The sequence below is a fragment of the Lynx rufus genome, unplaced genomic scaffold, assembly GCF_022079265.1.
Source record: "Lynx rufus isolate CCGP_SWC_20201006 ecotype Redwood Valley unplaced genomic scaffold, mLynRuf1.p SCAF_19, whole genome shotgun sequence".
Taxonomy (NCBI): Eukaryota; Metazoa; Chordata; class Mammalia; order Carnivora; family Felidae; genus Lynx; species Lynx rufus.
Genome location: NW_025814833.1, coordinates 2980509 through 2996019, shown reverse-complemented (window position 1 = coordinate 2996019; position 15511 = coordinate 2980509). Strand labels below are relative to the sequence as shown.

Below are 15511 nucleotides of genomic sequence, written 5' to 3'. Positions count from 1 at the left end.
TAATGATTGGCCCAGGTTGTCCACATACATACAAATGAGTCCTCAAAGGTGGGGGATAAAACACGGGGTGGGAAGAAAATGCAGACTGGTGATTGAGTGCCTGAGGCCTAGTCTAGGGCCATGGGCCTGGAAGGTTGGTGGTAATTCTTCCCACACTGAAGGCTCAAAAGGTAAAGCAGTCCGTGAATTCAAAACCCAAACCAGACCTTTCAGGCCATTATGAAAGTCTATTTGTCATGGAAGGAGATGTAACATGTTTTAACGGTTTATTGGTTGAATTAAACATTTTGAATAATTAGGAATATGGCATGTAGGACCCCAACTGAAGTATTGCCTCCGACCTTGCAAATTTTATAAATCTTACAGGTGGGTCACGTCAAACATTTGGTTAACTTTACGCCACCACGAGCCATCAGGCCCTCTCACTGCTGTTTTGTGGTGCTTCAAGGAAACCACATGACTACATCATAGGAAACAGATGAGTTCCTGGTTGTGTACTTGTCCACTGCCCTTGTACTAATTGTGGTGTTTTCCATTTGGTTCTCCCTTCATAGTACAGTAAAGTATGACGAATACTTAAAACATAGAGCTCAAGGGAAGGTTCCTGCCCGTTCTTTTTTTTTTTATTTATTTATTTTTTAATGTTTATTTATTTTTAAGAGGGAGAGACAGAGCATGAGCGAGGGAGGGGCAGAGAGAAAGAGAGAGGGATACGAAGAATCTGAAGCAAGCCCGATGCGAGTCTTGAACCCAAGATCCATGAGAGCATGACCTGAGCTGAAGTCAGATGCTTAACTGACTGAGCCACCCAGGTGCCCTGGTTCCTCCTGCCCATTCTTAACAAATGGACTACAGGGGCTCTCTGCTGCCATTCTGTGGCTATCACTGGAATCTACCAGACATTGAAATGTATTCCACTGATGCAGGCCATCCCTATGTGAGTGGCAGATTCTAGCCACATACTGGTAGTTCTTGAGTCCAAGAACGTCCACATTTTGTGATAATTGGGACACTTACATGCATGGAAAGCATTGCTGCCCATGGTGAGGGTGATGTAACAGTGCATGAATGGACATAGCATTCAGTGGCCATTTCATGCCCCCTTACATTCTCACACTGCTGGCATTTTGAGGTAGAACAGGCCCTTAAGGAGGTGACTAGTAAAGATTGCTGGAAGTTGCACTACTGTCATGATAACCTGAGGAGCTCTATGAATCTGCTCCCCAATGAAACTGGTAAAAATTAGTTTTGTGGGTTTTTTGTTGTTGTTGTTGTTGTTGTTGTTTAATCAAACAATCTAAATTATCTAGAAATGCTCCTAAGGGCATACAGCCAGTAAAGAGACATTTATTCAAGAATATCTGCTAAAATCTGATAAGGGCTGTCGGGTGCCTATGTGGCTCAATCAGTTAAGCATCCGAATCTTCGTTTCAGCTCAGGTCATGATATCACGTCGGTGGGTTCGAGCCCCACATTGGATTTCAAACTGAAAGCCGGGTGTGAGCTTGGGATTCTCTCTCCCACTCCCTATTTCTCCTCCGCTCCCCCACTTGCTCAAACACATGTGCGTGCTCTCTCAATCTCTCAAAATAAATAAATAAACACAAATAATTGATAAGGACAGTGAGAATCAGTGTCATTTGAGCCAAAACCTATACCCCCTCTTTCCCTCCTTTGTTAGCAAGAGAGAAACTCCAAATTGGTACAGCCAAGAAAGCAGGGTACCTTCTCCCCCCTTCTCCCAGAGTGATCTTTCCAGAAAAGGCAGAGCATCAACATTTCTCATATTGCTCCAGCTACCTATTGCTGACGTGAAGTCTAGGTGAGTATAGTCCGAGGTGGGGTTCCCGTCTTCCATGCAGTTTCCCCCTATAGGATTACCTTCGATGCAGCACAACTGAGAATATTGGGGCCCCAGTTTAGTAAGAGATTCCACACTAGGTGAGTCAAACCAAGAAGACCCTGAAACTACTGTCCCCCTCCACTGAATCAGCAGCTCCCAAAGCAGGAGTGTTACCCATTAAGAAGTACACCATTCCCAGTTCCTCATCTATAGCTCATAGGCTTTTTCCCAAGAAGCAGGCCATTAAACAGGGGGCTCTGCATCTCTTCCCAAGGGAAGTGAATCAATTTGCAATAGACGATGAAGAAGTTGAAGCTTATAGCCCTCTCAAAAATAATAGTTTGTGGTTAAGAGCAATAAAGAGTAAGAGCCTAAATGTCCATCAACTGATTAATGGATAAAGAAGACGTGGTTTATATATACAATGGAATTCTACTTGTCAATGAGAAAGAATGAAATCATGCCATTTGCAACAAGGTGGATGGAACTGGAGGGTATTATGCTGGGTCAAATAAGTCAGTCAGAGAAAGACAGATATCATATGTTTTCACTCATATGTGGATCTTGGGAAACTTAATAGAAGACCATGGGGGAAGGGAAGGGGGAAAAAGCAGTTACAAACAGAGAGGGAAGGAGGCAAACCATAAGAGACTCTTAAATGCAGAGAACAAACTGAGGGTTGATGGGGGGTGGGGGCGAGGGGAAAGTGGGTGATGGCACTGAGGAGGGCACTTGTTGGGATGAGCACTGGGTGTGGTATAGAAACAAATTTGACAATAAATTATATTTTAAAAAATGAATAAAAGAAGATCTGGAAAAAAAGAGTAAGTGAGTAGAATTATTCAAATTAAAAACTAAACTGTAAGAAAGCTAGTTTACCAGGGTGCCTGGGTTGCTCAGTCGGTTAAGTGTCTGACTTCGGCTCAGGTCATGATCTTGTGGTTCGTGGGTTCAAGCCCCACATCAGGCTCTGTGCTGACACCTCATAGCCTAGAGTCTGCTTTGTTTTCTGTGTCTCACTCTCTGCCTCTCCCCCGCTTGTGTGCGCCCTCTCTCTCTCTCTCTCCTCTTTCTCTCTCTCTCTGTCAAAAATAAATAAACATTAAAAAATTTTTAAAAAAAAGAAAGCTAGTTTGCCAGAGAGAACCAGGGAAATGTACAACTAAGAAGAGCCCCACTGGGGTAAGAACAAATCACAAATACTAACCTGAAAACTGTCCCATCAAAGGAACCCAAATTTAATTGGTTCAGTCTATTGAGCAATTTATGCCCAATCCTGCAACTCATGAAGATTACCAGCTGAGTGTGGCCAGGGAAAGAGACAATCAAAAGTAGCCTTGCAAAAAATACTCATCCTTGAGTGATTGAAAGCATATCCAAGCCTGTGCTTGGTTCCTTGAGGAGGAAAATCATAGGTTTCATGCTTTGGGGGAGGTGGAATAGACTTCCAAAATAATCCAAACAGTCACTAAGCAAATAAATAGAAAAGCAAAGAACAATAACAAGCACCAGAGGAGGAGTCAGTAACCAGAGTTGCTACAACATATTATCTCAAATGTGCAATTTCCCACAAAAGATTAAGAGACATGCAAAGGAACAAGGAAGTCTGACCCCAGTTTTGATTTACTCCTATTCACCTCATTGGTGAGAAAGGGATGTTCCACCCTAAACAGTATGCGATGGCCAAATGCACAACACCTGATGCCAGGCAGATGAACTAAAACTTAAGTTTATTAATCAATTATACAGCCCTGAAGGAAATCATTCCAGCCCACACAAGGCCACGTGAAAATTGCACTTGAAAACAGAGTGGCTTAGCAGAGACTGTGGGAGGCAGGCTTTATAGTTACAAGAGGTTGGGGTGACCCTTAATTTTTACAGGAGGTTGTGATCAGTTGGAATAGTTTTGCAATCTGGCAAGGAAATGAAAGCTATTGGGCTGAGGATTGGGTGGAACCTGAGGATATATTTCTGCCAGCACAGGTTTACATGAAGCACCCATAAGAGATGAGGTTGAGGTGTGCCTGGGTGGCTCAGTCGGTTAAGTGTCTGACTCAATTTAAGCCCAGGTCATGATCTCACAGTTCGTGAGACTGAGTCCTGAGTCAGGCTCTGTGCTGACAGAGGGGAGCCTGCTTGGGATTCTCTCTCTCTCTCCCTTTCTCTCTGCCACTCCCCTGCTTCAGCTCTCACTCTCTCAAAATAAATAAACTTTTTAAAAAAGATGATGTGAGAACAAGAAAAACCTTTTTTTTTCAATATATGAAATTTATTGTCAAATTGGTTTCCATACAACACCCAGTGCTCATCCCAAAAGGTGCCCTCCTCAATACCCATCACCCACCCGCCCCTCCCTCCCACCCCCCATCAACCCTCAGTTTGTTCTCAGTTTTTAAGAGTCTCTTATGCTTTGGCTCTCTCCCACTCTAACCTCTTTTTTTTTTTTTCCTGCCCCTCCTCCATGGGTTTCTGTTAAGTTTCTCAGGATCCACATAAGAGTCGAAAACATACTGGTATCTGTCTTTCTCTGTATGGCTTATTTCACTTCGCATCACACTCCCCAGTTCCATCCACGTTGCTACAAAGGGCCATATTCCGTTCTTTCTCATTGCCATGTAGTACTCCATTGTGTATATAAACCACAATTTGTTTATCCATTCATCAGTTGATGGACATTTAGGCTCTTTCCATAATTTGGCTATTGTTGAGAGTGCTGCTATAAACATTGGGGTACAAGTGCCCCTATGCATCAGTACACCTGTATCCCTTGGGTAAGAAAAGCCTTTTTGCCATCAAATCAAATACAGGCAATATGTCCTGCCTGAGCAAAAATGAAATACTCAGATTTTAGGAAAGCCTACTTTCAGGAGGAGAAAATCCACCAAAGAATGAAATCAGCTTGTTAACATAAATTTATCAAATCATTGGAGGAAGCACATTCACGAGAGAGAAAATCCATTGAAACAAAGTAGAATTGGGACTTCATATGGACAATAATTTGAACACATCAACACCAAGAGCACAAGAAAGGCCTGACAAGTATCGCAAATGCTGGTAGTTATGAAATGACAAATAAACATATAAAGCAAACTGGAAAATAGGACATAATCCTTTCTCAGGCAATCTCGCATGGACTAAATTTTGGGGTCCCTATTTCCTCCTATCTTCCACTTTTTTTTTAGCATTGAATAAGTGACACATCAGGATCAGATTCTCCAGGACAGGCTGCAAAATTGAAGAGATAGTAAAAACACTTGATAAGGAACAAGTGGATGAGGTTGCTTCTGATAGTCCTGAATCAACTAATGGAGCAGTTAATTCAAATCAAGCAGTTCAAGGGAGGCTATCAATAAATAATGTTTCAGAGGAAGCAGAAGAAACAGTTCTTTGGGATATCTCACCACTATCTAGATAGTGGTTATTCATCTGTGAGTTGGACTGGAAAGTATTAGATCTTTATTATGTCATGCAATATGTTCCACGACTAACAGAAGAACAATCAAATTGGAAATCTACTTTCCTACTGAAAACAAGAAGCACACTGGAATTCTGCCTACTTTTAGACCTATATTAAACACTAAGTGCACTGTAGTCTAAATGAGCTAAGAGATGCAGACCTTACTTTTCCAGTCCCTATCCAAGATACTATTGATCAGATTTATGTGAGATTAAGACTATTCTTCCAGGAATCCTTGAAACCAATATCTCAGATTTATAAGATTATTGTTTTTACTACTCTTAAGAGGGTATAAGCAGATATTATCTAAATATGTTAGCTCCTAAAAGGCAACTAGTGAGGCACTGGCCTTTCTGTGAAAGTTGTGTTTGTTTACAAGCAACATATACAAAGAACTTATCTTCGGAAGACATCTTTCAAAAACTGTAATAGTTGACAAACCACCACAAGCCTTTACATACCAGCTTTTCAATAGAATCCTTATAGAAAGCTGGTTTGTAGAGTAAACTCTCAATGTACTCCTAAATGTGATTACGTATATTTAGAAGCTTGTAGACCTGAATGATGATGTTCAACTTCACATCAAAGGAAAATTTTGATTGCATGATTTGCTTTTCCCAGATTAACTACAAAGACTTCTCAAAACAATGAAGGGAGAGAGAAAACAGGTCCCTTTTAGACTAAGGCAACACATTCTTACTCCTTTTGAAAATTTACATTTTGTAACCCATCTTGCTTTTCTTAATTTTGGTGTTCAGTGATAATCAATGGTTACAGAAAGAAACTTTACCTATCTCAGCTTACATACACAGAGTAGGTAGGCTGAAACAAAAAATCCTTTGGAACTCATGCAACTCTGAATTTTTTATGTACAGAACATCTGAAGTTTATATAGAATTATGTTTCTGCCACAAGCAGTTTGGTCCCATAGTCACACAGGGTTTTATTAAAAAAAAAAAAGGGGGGGGCGCCTGGGTGGCTCAGTCGGTTAAGCGGCCGACTTCGGCTCAGGTCATGATCTCGCGGTCCGTGAGTTTGAGCCCTGCGTCGGGCTCTGTGCTGACAGCTCAGAGCCTGGAGCCTGTTTTCGGATTCTGTGTCTCCCTCTCTCTGACCCTCCCCCTTTCATGCTCTGTCTCTCTCTGTCTCAAAAATAAACGTTAAAAAAAATTAAAAAAAAAAAGATGAAAATGGACTTGTTTTTCTTTCTCTGTTTGGTGTTCTAAGTGCATATAAAGCCACACTTCTACTACTTTAAGATTCTCATCCTAATAGAAATTGCTGATAAAAGTTGTTTCATTTTTCCTGTTAAGGTTTATAACTTTTTAAAAACATGTATTGACTTGGGTTACATTAGAATTTCATTATGCATTTTAGCTGAGGCACTTCAAAGTTTTTTTTTAAATGGTCAGTTTTGTTTTTTACAATACACTTGAATGCCATTTGCCTACTTGTTCTGCCTGCATATTGCATATTTGTTTAAAAATACTCTCTACTTTCAGTCCATGTAAGTTTCATTTAGAAAGAGGCACATTTACACTTTGTTTCCAAAATATTTTACTGTAGGTGAAATCTTTTCAGAAATGAAGAGACCGAGTAGGTAAGAATATATTAATGGCTAATACTCAAAAGATTTAAACCACTGTGATGGCATATATTCCAAATGGTAATATCTTGCAACAGCACACAGATTTAACGGATAAAGGTATGCCTCAGGTATCTCTGTGCTCAGGAATCTTTAAGGAAAGTGAGTTTGGCCACCTTTTGGGCTTAGTTTGGTTACTGCTCCCTTTAGTTTTCTCCACGAATGAAGCATTCAGCACAGTGAGTCAGTATTTTCACTTAATCTGCATGGACTGAGATTACCTCTGGTATGCTCTTGGTGCTAATCAAGGTAAAAATCTGTGTAATTGTTTACTAATATATTCTTCATAATCTTGTGGCATAGCACACATTCAAGCCACAAATGTAGTTAATATGTCTTCACAGTGGTTTTCTCTGCTATAAGTGGTATTTAAGACTTGATTCTCCAATAGAGCTACCATAAGAGGTTTATACTTTTATAGTATTGTTTGGTCTCCTTTTAGGGAAGCTTTTTTTAATAGAAGGTGTAATATGGGATGGAATGCTTTTCCTCTCAACTATAGAAACTTGCCAGAGGCCCAGACTGCTTTTCTGTAAGGGATTATCAAAGAACAGAATGTTTTTCCAGAGTGGTTTGATATTTTTGTTGAGAAAGTATAGTATGAGAAAGTAAGAAATGGACAAATGGAAATTGAGGAGTATTTCAACTAGTTATTATGTACATTACTGGCTTACTAGCAGCACTTGTATATTTTACATATTAGATGCAGCATCATTTTCTTTTTTTTAACCTTAAATTTATTTATTTTTTTAACATTTATTTATTTATTTACTTACTTATTTTAATATGAAATTTATTGTCAAATTGGTTTCCATACAACACCCAGTGCTCATCCCAACAGGTGCCCTCCTCAATACCCATCACCCACCGACCCCTCCCTCCCACCCCCCATCAACCCTTCAGTTTATTCTCAGTTTTTAGGAGTCTCTTATGTTTTGGCTCCCTCCTTCTCTAACCATTTTTTTCCCTTCCCCTCCCCCATGGTCTTCTGTTAAGTTTCTCAGGATCCACATAGCAGTGAAAACATATGGAATCTGTCCTTCTCTGCATGACTTATTTCACTTAGCATAACACTCTCCAGTTCCATTCACATTGCTACAAAAGGCCATATTTCATTCTTTCTCATTGCCACGTAGTATTCCATTGTGTATATAAACCACAATTTCTTTTTTTTTTCAATATATGAAATTTATTGTCAATTTGGTTTCCATACAACACCCAGTGCTCATCCTAAAAGGTGCCCTCCTCAATATCCATCACCCACCCTTCCCTCCCTCCCACCCCCCATCAACCCTCAGTTTGTTCTCAGTTTTTAAGAGTCTCTTATGCTTTGGCTCTCTCCCACTCTAACCTCTTTTTTTTTTTCCTTCCCCTCCTCCATGGGTTTCTGTTAAGTTTCTGAGGATCCACATAAGAGTGAAACCATATGGTATCTGTCTTTCTCTGTATGGCTTATTTCACTTCGCATCACACTCCCCAGTTCCATCCACGTTGCTACAAAGGGCCATATTTCGTTCTTTCTCATTGCCACGTAGTACTCCATTGTGTATATAAACCACAATTTCTTTATCCATTCGTCAGTTGACGGACATTTAGGCTCTTTCCATAATTTTGCTATTGTTGAGAGTGCTGCTATAAACATTGGGGTACAAGTGCCCCTATGCATCAGTACTCCTGTATCCCTTGGGGAAATTCCTAGCAGTGCTACTGCTGGGTCATAGGGTAGGTCTATTTTTAATTTTCTGAGGAACCTCCACACTGTTTTCCAGAGCAGCTGCACCAATTTGCATTCCCACCAACAGTGCAAGAGGGTTCACAATTGCACCAAGAAGCATAAAATACCTAGGAATAAACTTAACCAAAGATGTAAAAGATCTGTATGCTGAAAACTATAGAAAGCTTATGAAGGAAATTGAAGAAGATACAAAGAAATGGAAAAACATTCCGTGCTCATGAATTGGAAGAATAATATTGTCAAAATGTCAATACTACCCAAAGCTATCTACACATTCAATGCAATCCCAATCAAAATTGCACCAGCATTCTTCTCCAAGCTAGAACAAGCAATTCTAAAATTTGTATGGAACCACAAAAGGCCCCGAATAGCCAAAGTCATTTTGAAGGAGAAGACCAAAGCAGGAGGCATCACAATCCCAGACTTCAGCCTCTACTACAAAGCTGTCATCATCAAGACAGCATGGTATTGGCACAAAAACAGACACAGAGACCAATGGAATAGAATAGAAACCCCAGAACTAGACCCACAAAAGCATGACCAACTCATCTTTGACAAAGCAGGAAAGAATATCCAATGGAAAAAAGACCGTCTCTTTAACAAATGGTGCTGGGACTGGACAGCAACATGAAGAAAGGATGAAACTAGACCACTTGCTTACACCATTCACAAAAGCTTCAGAACGTGTCCTAGAAACAAGAATATTTAACTTTGCTTATTTTTTAAACCCAATTTTTGGTATATTAACAAAGATTTTAACATTTCATCAGTTTGGGCAATTTCTTATTATATTTTCTGTTGTGTATGTAGTTAGCATGTGTACTGAACTGTTTAAACATTAGCATGCTCAACAAGCTTATTTTGTGAAAATTTCTTATTTATTAAAAAATAATTATGGCAAACTTTCTTCAAAAATAATGAAATCATTTGCAATTCAGAATGCCTTTTTTTAAATCTTTCAAGGTATTTTGCTTGCAGGAAATATTATCACAGATTTATTTTTACAAGAATCATTGAAATGAGTTTTTGTTAGGATATCTAGTCATCTTTATGCATTTTGTCTCTATCTCAATTGAAATAAAATATTTACAGCTTTAATTAAAAAAAGGAACTGCCTGTGAGAGTGGCCTCATGTCAGATACAACAGCCAGTAATCACAAATTAACTACTGTATGTTCAAAGTACTAAAGGAACCACCATTGAAGAAAATACAAAAGTATGATGGCAATGCCTGCCCCCGCCAAAGGAAAAAAAAAGATTATTAATGAAGATTTAGAAATTACTTAACAGATAATCAAATGGAAATTTTGGAGTGAAAACTACAATTACTGAAATGAAAAATTCATTGGAGGGGTTCAACCGTAGATTGGAAAAATTCAGAATAAAAAATTAGCAAAGTTAAAAATAGGTTGAGCAAATAGTAGAGAAAAATAGAATAAATACAAGTGAACAGAATCTCAGAGAAATTTGGGATTTTATTAATTATACCAAGATGACAAAAAGATAGATACCAAACAGACACATCACAGTAAAAATGTTGAAATCCAAACTGCAAAAGAAAATCTTGAAATCACCAAGAAGACAACAACCTGTCACTTGCAAGGGAATCCCAATAAGGTTATGAAATGATTGCCCATCAGAAACAATGGAGGTCAGAAGGCAGAGAAATAAAGTGCTTAAAGAAGAAAACTGTCAATCAAGAATCCTATGTCAAGTGATGTGATCTCTCAAAAATGAAAGTGAAATAAACACATCCCAGAAAAACAAATCTTAAAGAATTTCTTGTAACTACACCTGCTTAAGGAACTTCTTTAGGCTCACAGTGGGAGACCCCAGGGGATAATTTTATTCTATTTTTTAAAGTCCATACCAATTTATTCTGTTTCCAGCAATGTGGCAAGTTTGCTTTTGCTTTCAACAAACAGTAGATATTGTAATTATTTTAGAGATGGTTAATTTCATAAGTGTAAAATGGGAACTCAGGGTATGTTTTTTAAAATATTTCTTTAATTGTGAGATTGTGTGTTTTTCCATGTTAGATTACCAGTTCTATTTATTATGGTGTCAATAGTCAATTAGTATCATGTACCATTTTATCTGCTGAATTTTAAATATTTTTAATATAATTTATTGTCAAATTGGCTAACATACAGTGTGTAAATGTGCTCTTGGTTTTTGGGGTAGGTTCCCATGGTTCATAGCTTACATACAAAAACCAGTGCTCATCCCAACAAGGGCCCTCCTCAATGCCCATCACCCATTTTCCCCTCTCCCCCACACTCCACCCACTCTCAGTTTGTTCTCTGTATTTAAGAGTCTCTTATGGTTTGCCTCCCTCCCTCTCTGTAGCTAATTTTCCCCCATCCTTCCCCCATGGTCTTCTGTTAAGTTTCTCAAGATCCACATATGAGTGAAGACATACGATATCTGTCTTTCTCTGACTGACTTATTTCACTCAGCATAATACCTTCCAGTTCCATCCATGTTGCTGCAAATGGCATGATTTCATTCTTTCTCATTGTCAAGTAGTATTACATTGTATATGTAAACCACATCTTCTTTACCCATTCATCAGTTGATGGACATTTAGCCTCTTTCCATAATTTGGCTATTGTTGAAAGCACGGCTATAAACATTGGGGTACATGTGCCCCTATGAATGAGCCCTCCTGTATCCTTTGGGTAAATTCCTAGTAGTGCTATTGCTGGGACGTAGGGTAGTTCTACTTTTAATTTTTTGAGGAACTTCCACACTGTTTTCCAGAGCGGCTGCACCAGTTTGCATTCCCACCAGCAGTGCAAGAGGGTTGCCGTTTCTCCACATACTCACCAGCATCTGTAGTTTCCTGAGTTGTTGATTTTAGCCACTCTGACCGGTGTGAGGTGGTATTTCAGTGTGCTTTTGATTTGTATATCCCTGATGATGAGTGATGTTGAGCATCTTCTCATGTGTCTGTTGGCCATCTGGATGTCTTCTTTGGAGAAGTGTCTATTCATGTCTTTTGCCCATTTCTTCACTGGATTATTTTTTTGGGGGGGCGTTGAGTTTGGTAAGTTCTTTATAGATTTTGGATACTAACCATTTATCCAATATATCATTTGCAAATATCTTTTCCCATTCTGTTGGTTGCCTTTTAGTTTTGTTGACTGCTTCCTTTGCAGTGCTGAATCTTTTTATGTTGATGAGGTCCCAGTAGTTCATTTTTGCTTTTTAATTCCCTTGCCTTTGGAGATGTGTCAAGCAAGAAATTGCTGTGGCTGAGGTCAAAGTGGTTGTTGCCTGCTTTCTTCTCTAGGGTGTCAATGGTTTCCTGTCTCACATTCAGGTCCTTCATCCACTTTGAGTTTATTTTTGTGGATGGTGTAGGAAGGTGGTCTAGTTTCATTCTTCTGCATGTTGCTGTCCAGCTCTCCCAGCACCATTTGCTAAAGACACTGTCTTTTTTCCATTGGCTATTCTTTCCTGCTTTGTCAAAGATTAGTTGGCCGTACATTTGCGGGTCCAATTCTGGGTTCTCTATTCCATTGGTCTATGTGTCTGTTTTTGTGCCAATACCATACTGTCTTGATGTTTACAGTTTTGTAGTAGAGTTTTGTAGTCTGGGATTGTGATGCCTCCCGCTTTGGTTTTCTTCTTCAATACTACTTTGGCTATTCAGGGTCATTTGTGTTTCCATACGAATTTTAGGATTGTTTGTTCTTGTTTTGGAAGGAGTCCTGGTGCAATTTTTATTGGGACTGTATTGAATGTGCAGATTGCTTTGGGTAGTATTGGCATTTTAACAATATTTATTCTTCCAACCCATGAGCATGAAATGTTTTTCTATTTCTGTGTGTCTTCTTCACTTTCCTTCATAAGTTTTCTATAGTTTTCAGCATACAGATCTTTTACATCTTTGGTTAGGTTTGTTCCTCGGTATTTTATGATTCATGGTGCAATTGTAAATGGGATCAATTTCTAGATTTCTCTTTCTGGTGCTTCATTATTGGTGTATAGAAATTCAACCGATTTCTGTACATTGATTTTTTTACCCTGTACATTGACTTTGCTGAATTCATGTATCACTTCTACCAGTCTTTTGGTGGAGTCTTTTGGGTTTTCCATGTAGAGTATCATGTTGTCTGTGACAAGTGAAAGTTTGACTTCTTCTTTGCCAGTTTTGATGCCTGTTATTTCATTTTGTTATCTGATTGCTGATGCAAGGACTTCCAACACCATGTTACACAACAGTGGTGAGAGTGGATATCCTTGTCTTGTTCCTGATCTCAGGGGGAGAGCTCTCAGTTTTTCCCCGTTGAAGATGGATATTAGCTGTGGGCTCTTCATATATGGCTTTTATGATGTATAAGTATGTTCCTCCTATCCCAACTTTCTTGAGGGTTTTTAATAAGAAAGGATGCTGTATTTTGTCAAATGTTTTTTCTGCATCTATTGACAGGACCATATGGTTCCTATCTTTTCTTTTATTCCTGTGATGTATCACATTGATTGATTTGCAAATATGGAACCAGCCCTGCAGCCCAGGAATGAATCCCGCTTGATTATGGTGAATAATTCTTTGTATATGCTGTTGAATTTGATTTGTTAGAACCTTGTTGAGAATTCTTGCATCCATGTTCATCAAGGATATTAGCTTGTAAAACTCCTTTTTTGTGGGGTCTGTCTGGTTTGGGAATCAAGGTAATGCTGGCTTCACAGAATGAATCTGGAAGTTTTCCTTCCCTTTCTGTTTGTTGGAACACCTTGAGAAGGATAGATATTAACTCTGCTTTAAATGTCTGGTAGAATTCCCCTGGGAAGCCATCTGCCCCAGGACTCTTATTTGTTGGGAGATTTTTAATCACTACTTCAATTTCATCACTGTTCAATATTTCTATTTCTTAAAAAAAAAAATCTATTTCTTCCAGTTTCAGTTTTGGTAGTGTGTGGTGTCTGGGAATTTGCCCATTTCTTCCAGGTTGTCCAGTTTGTTGGCATATAATTTTTCATAGCATTCTTTGATAATTGCTTGTATTTCTGAAGAGTTGGTTGTGATAAATACATTTTCATTCACGATTTTATCTATTTGGGTTCTCTCTATTTTCTTTTTGAGAAGTCTGGCTAGGAGTTTATCAATTTTGTTTATTTTTTAAAAACTAACTCTTGGTTTCATTGATCTGTTCTACTGTTTTTTTTTCCATATGTTCATTTCTGCTTGGATCTTTATTATTTCTCTTCTTCTGCTGGCCTTGGGCTTTCTTTGTTGTTCTGCTTCCAGTTCCTATGAGTGTGTGCTAGAGTTTGCATTTGAGATTTTTCCTGTTTCTTGAGATAGGCCTGGATTGCAATGTATTTTCTTCTTAGGACTTCCTTTGCTGCATCCCAAAGGGTTTGGACTGTTGTGTTTTCGTTTCCATTTATTTCCATATATTTTTAAATTTCTTCTTTAATTGCCTGGTTGACCCATTCATTCCTTAGTAGGATGTTCTTTAACCTCCATGCATTTGGAGGTTTTCCAAAACTTTTCCTGTGGTTGATTTCACGTTTCATTGCATTGTAATCTAAAAGTATGCATGGTAAGATCTCAATTCTTTTATATTTATTGAGGGCTGTTTTGTGACCCAGTATGTGATCTATCTTGGAGAATGTTCCATGTGCACTCGAGAAGAATGTGTATTCTGCTGCTTTAGGATGAAAGTTATGAATATATCTGTCAAGTCCATCTGGTCCAATGTATCATTCAGGGCCATTGCTTCTGTATTGATTTTCTGTCTAGATGATATGTCCATTGTTGTAAGTGGAGTATTAAAGTTCCCTTCAATTACCACATTCTTACCATTAAGATTGCTTATGTTTGTGATTGTTTTATATACGTGGGTATCTCTGAATTCAGTGCATAAACATTTATAGTTTTTAGTTCTTCTTGATGGATAGACTCCATGATTGTGATATAATGTCCTTCTTCATCTCTTGTTACAGCCTTTAGTTTAAAATCTAGTTTGTCTGATACAAGTATGGCTACTCCACCTTTCTTTTGACTTCCAGTAGCATGATAGATGGTTCTCCATCCCCTCACGTTCAATCTAAAGGTGTCCTCAGGTCTAAAATGAGTCTCTTGTAGACAGCAAATCGATGTGGTTTTTTTTAATCCATTCTGATACCCTATGTCTTTTGGTTGGAGCATTTAGTAAATTTACATTCAGCGTTATTATTGAAAGATACGGATTTAGAGTCATCGTGTTATCTGTCGATTTCATGCTTGTAGGATGTCTCTAGTCCTTGGTAGTCTTTGCAACATTCCACTCACAGAGTCTCCCTTAGGATCTCTTGTAGGGCTGGTTTAGTAGTGATGAATTCTTTCAGTTTTTCTTTGTCTAGGAAAACCTTTACCTCTCCTATTCTGAATGACAGGCTTGCTGGATAAGGATTCTTGGCTGCATATTTTTACCATTCAGCACTTTGAACATTTCTTGCCACTCTTTTCTGGCTTGCCAAGTTTCAGTGGATATGTCTGCTAGTACTGTGTCTACCCTTGTAGATTAAGGCCTGTTTATCCCTAGCTGCTTTCAGAATTCTCTCTTTATCTTTGTATTTTGCCAGTTTCACTATGATATGTCATGCAGATCGATTCAAGTTACGTCTGAAGGGAGTTCTCTGTGCCTACTGGATTTCAATGTCTGTTTCCTTCCCCAGATTGAAGAAGGTCTCAGCTATGATTTGTTCAGGTTCACCTTCCACCCCTTTCTCCCTCTGTTCTTCTTCTGGAACTCCTATGATACGGACATTATTCCATTTCGTAGAATCACGTAGTTCTTTAATTCTTCCCTCGTGGTGAGAATTTTTTTTTTATCT

General features: G+C 38.7%; 1 pseudogene; it reads left to right on the top strand.

The window, feature by feature from the left end:
* The first annotated feature begins 120 nt into the window (after nucleotides 1-120).
* On the top strand, nucleotides 121-5926 carry LOC124514057 (CTD small phosphatase-like protein 2; annotated as a pseudogene).
* Nucleotides 5927-15511: the final 9585 nt, after the last annotated feature.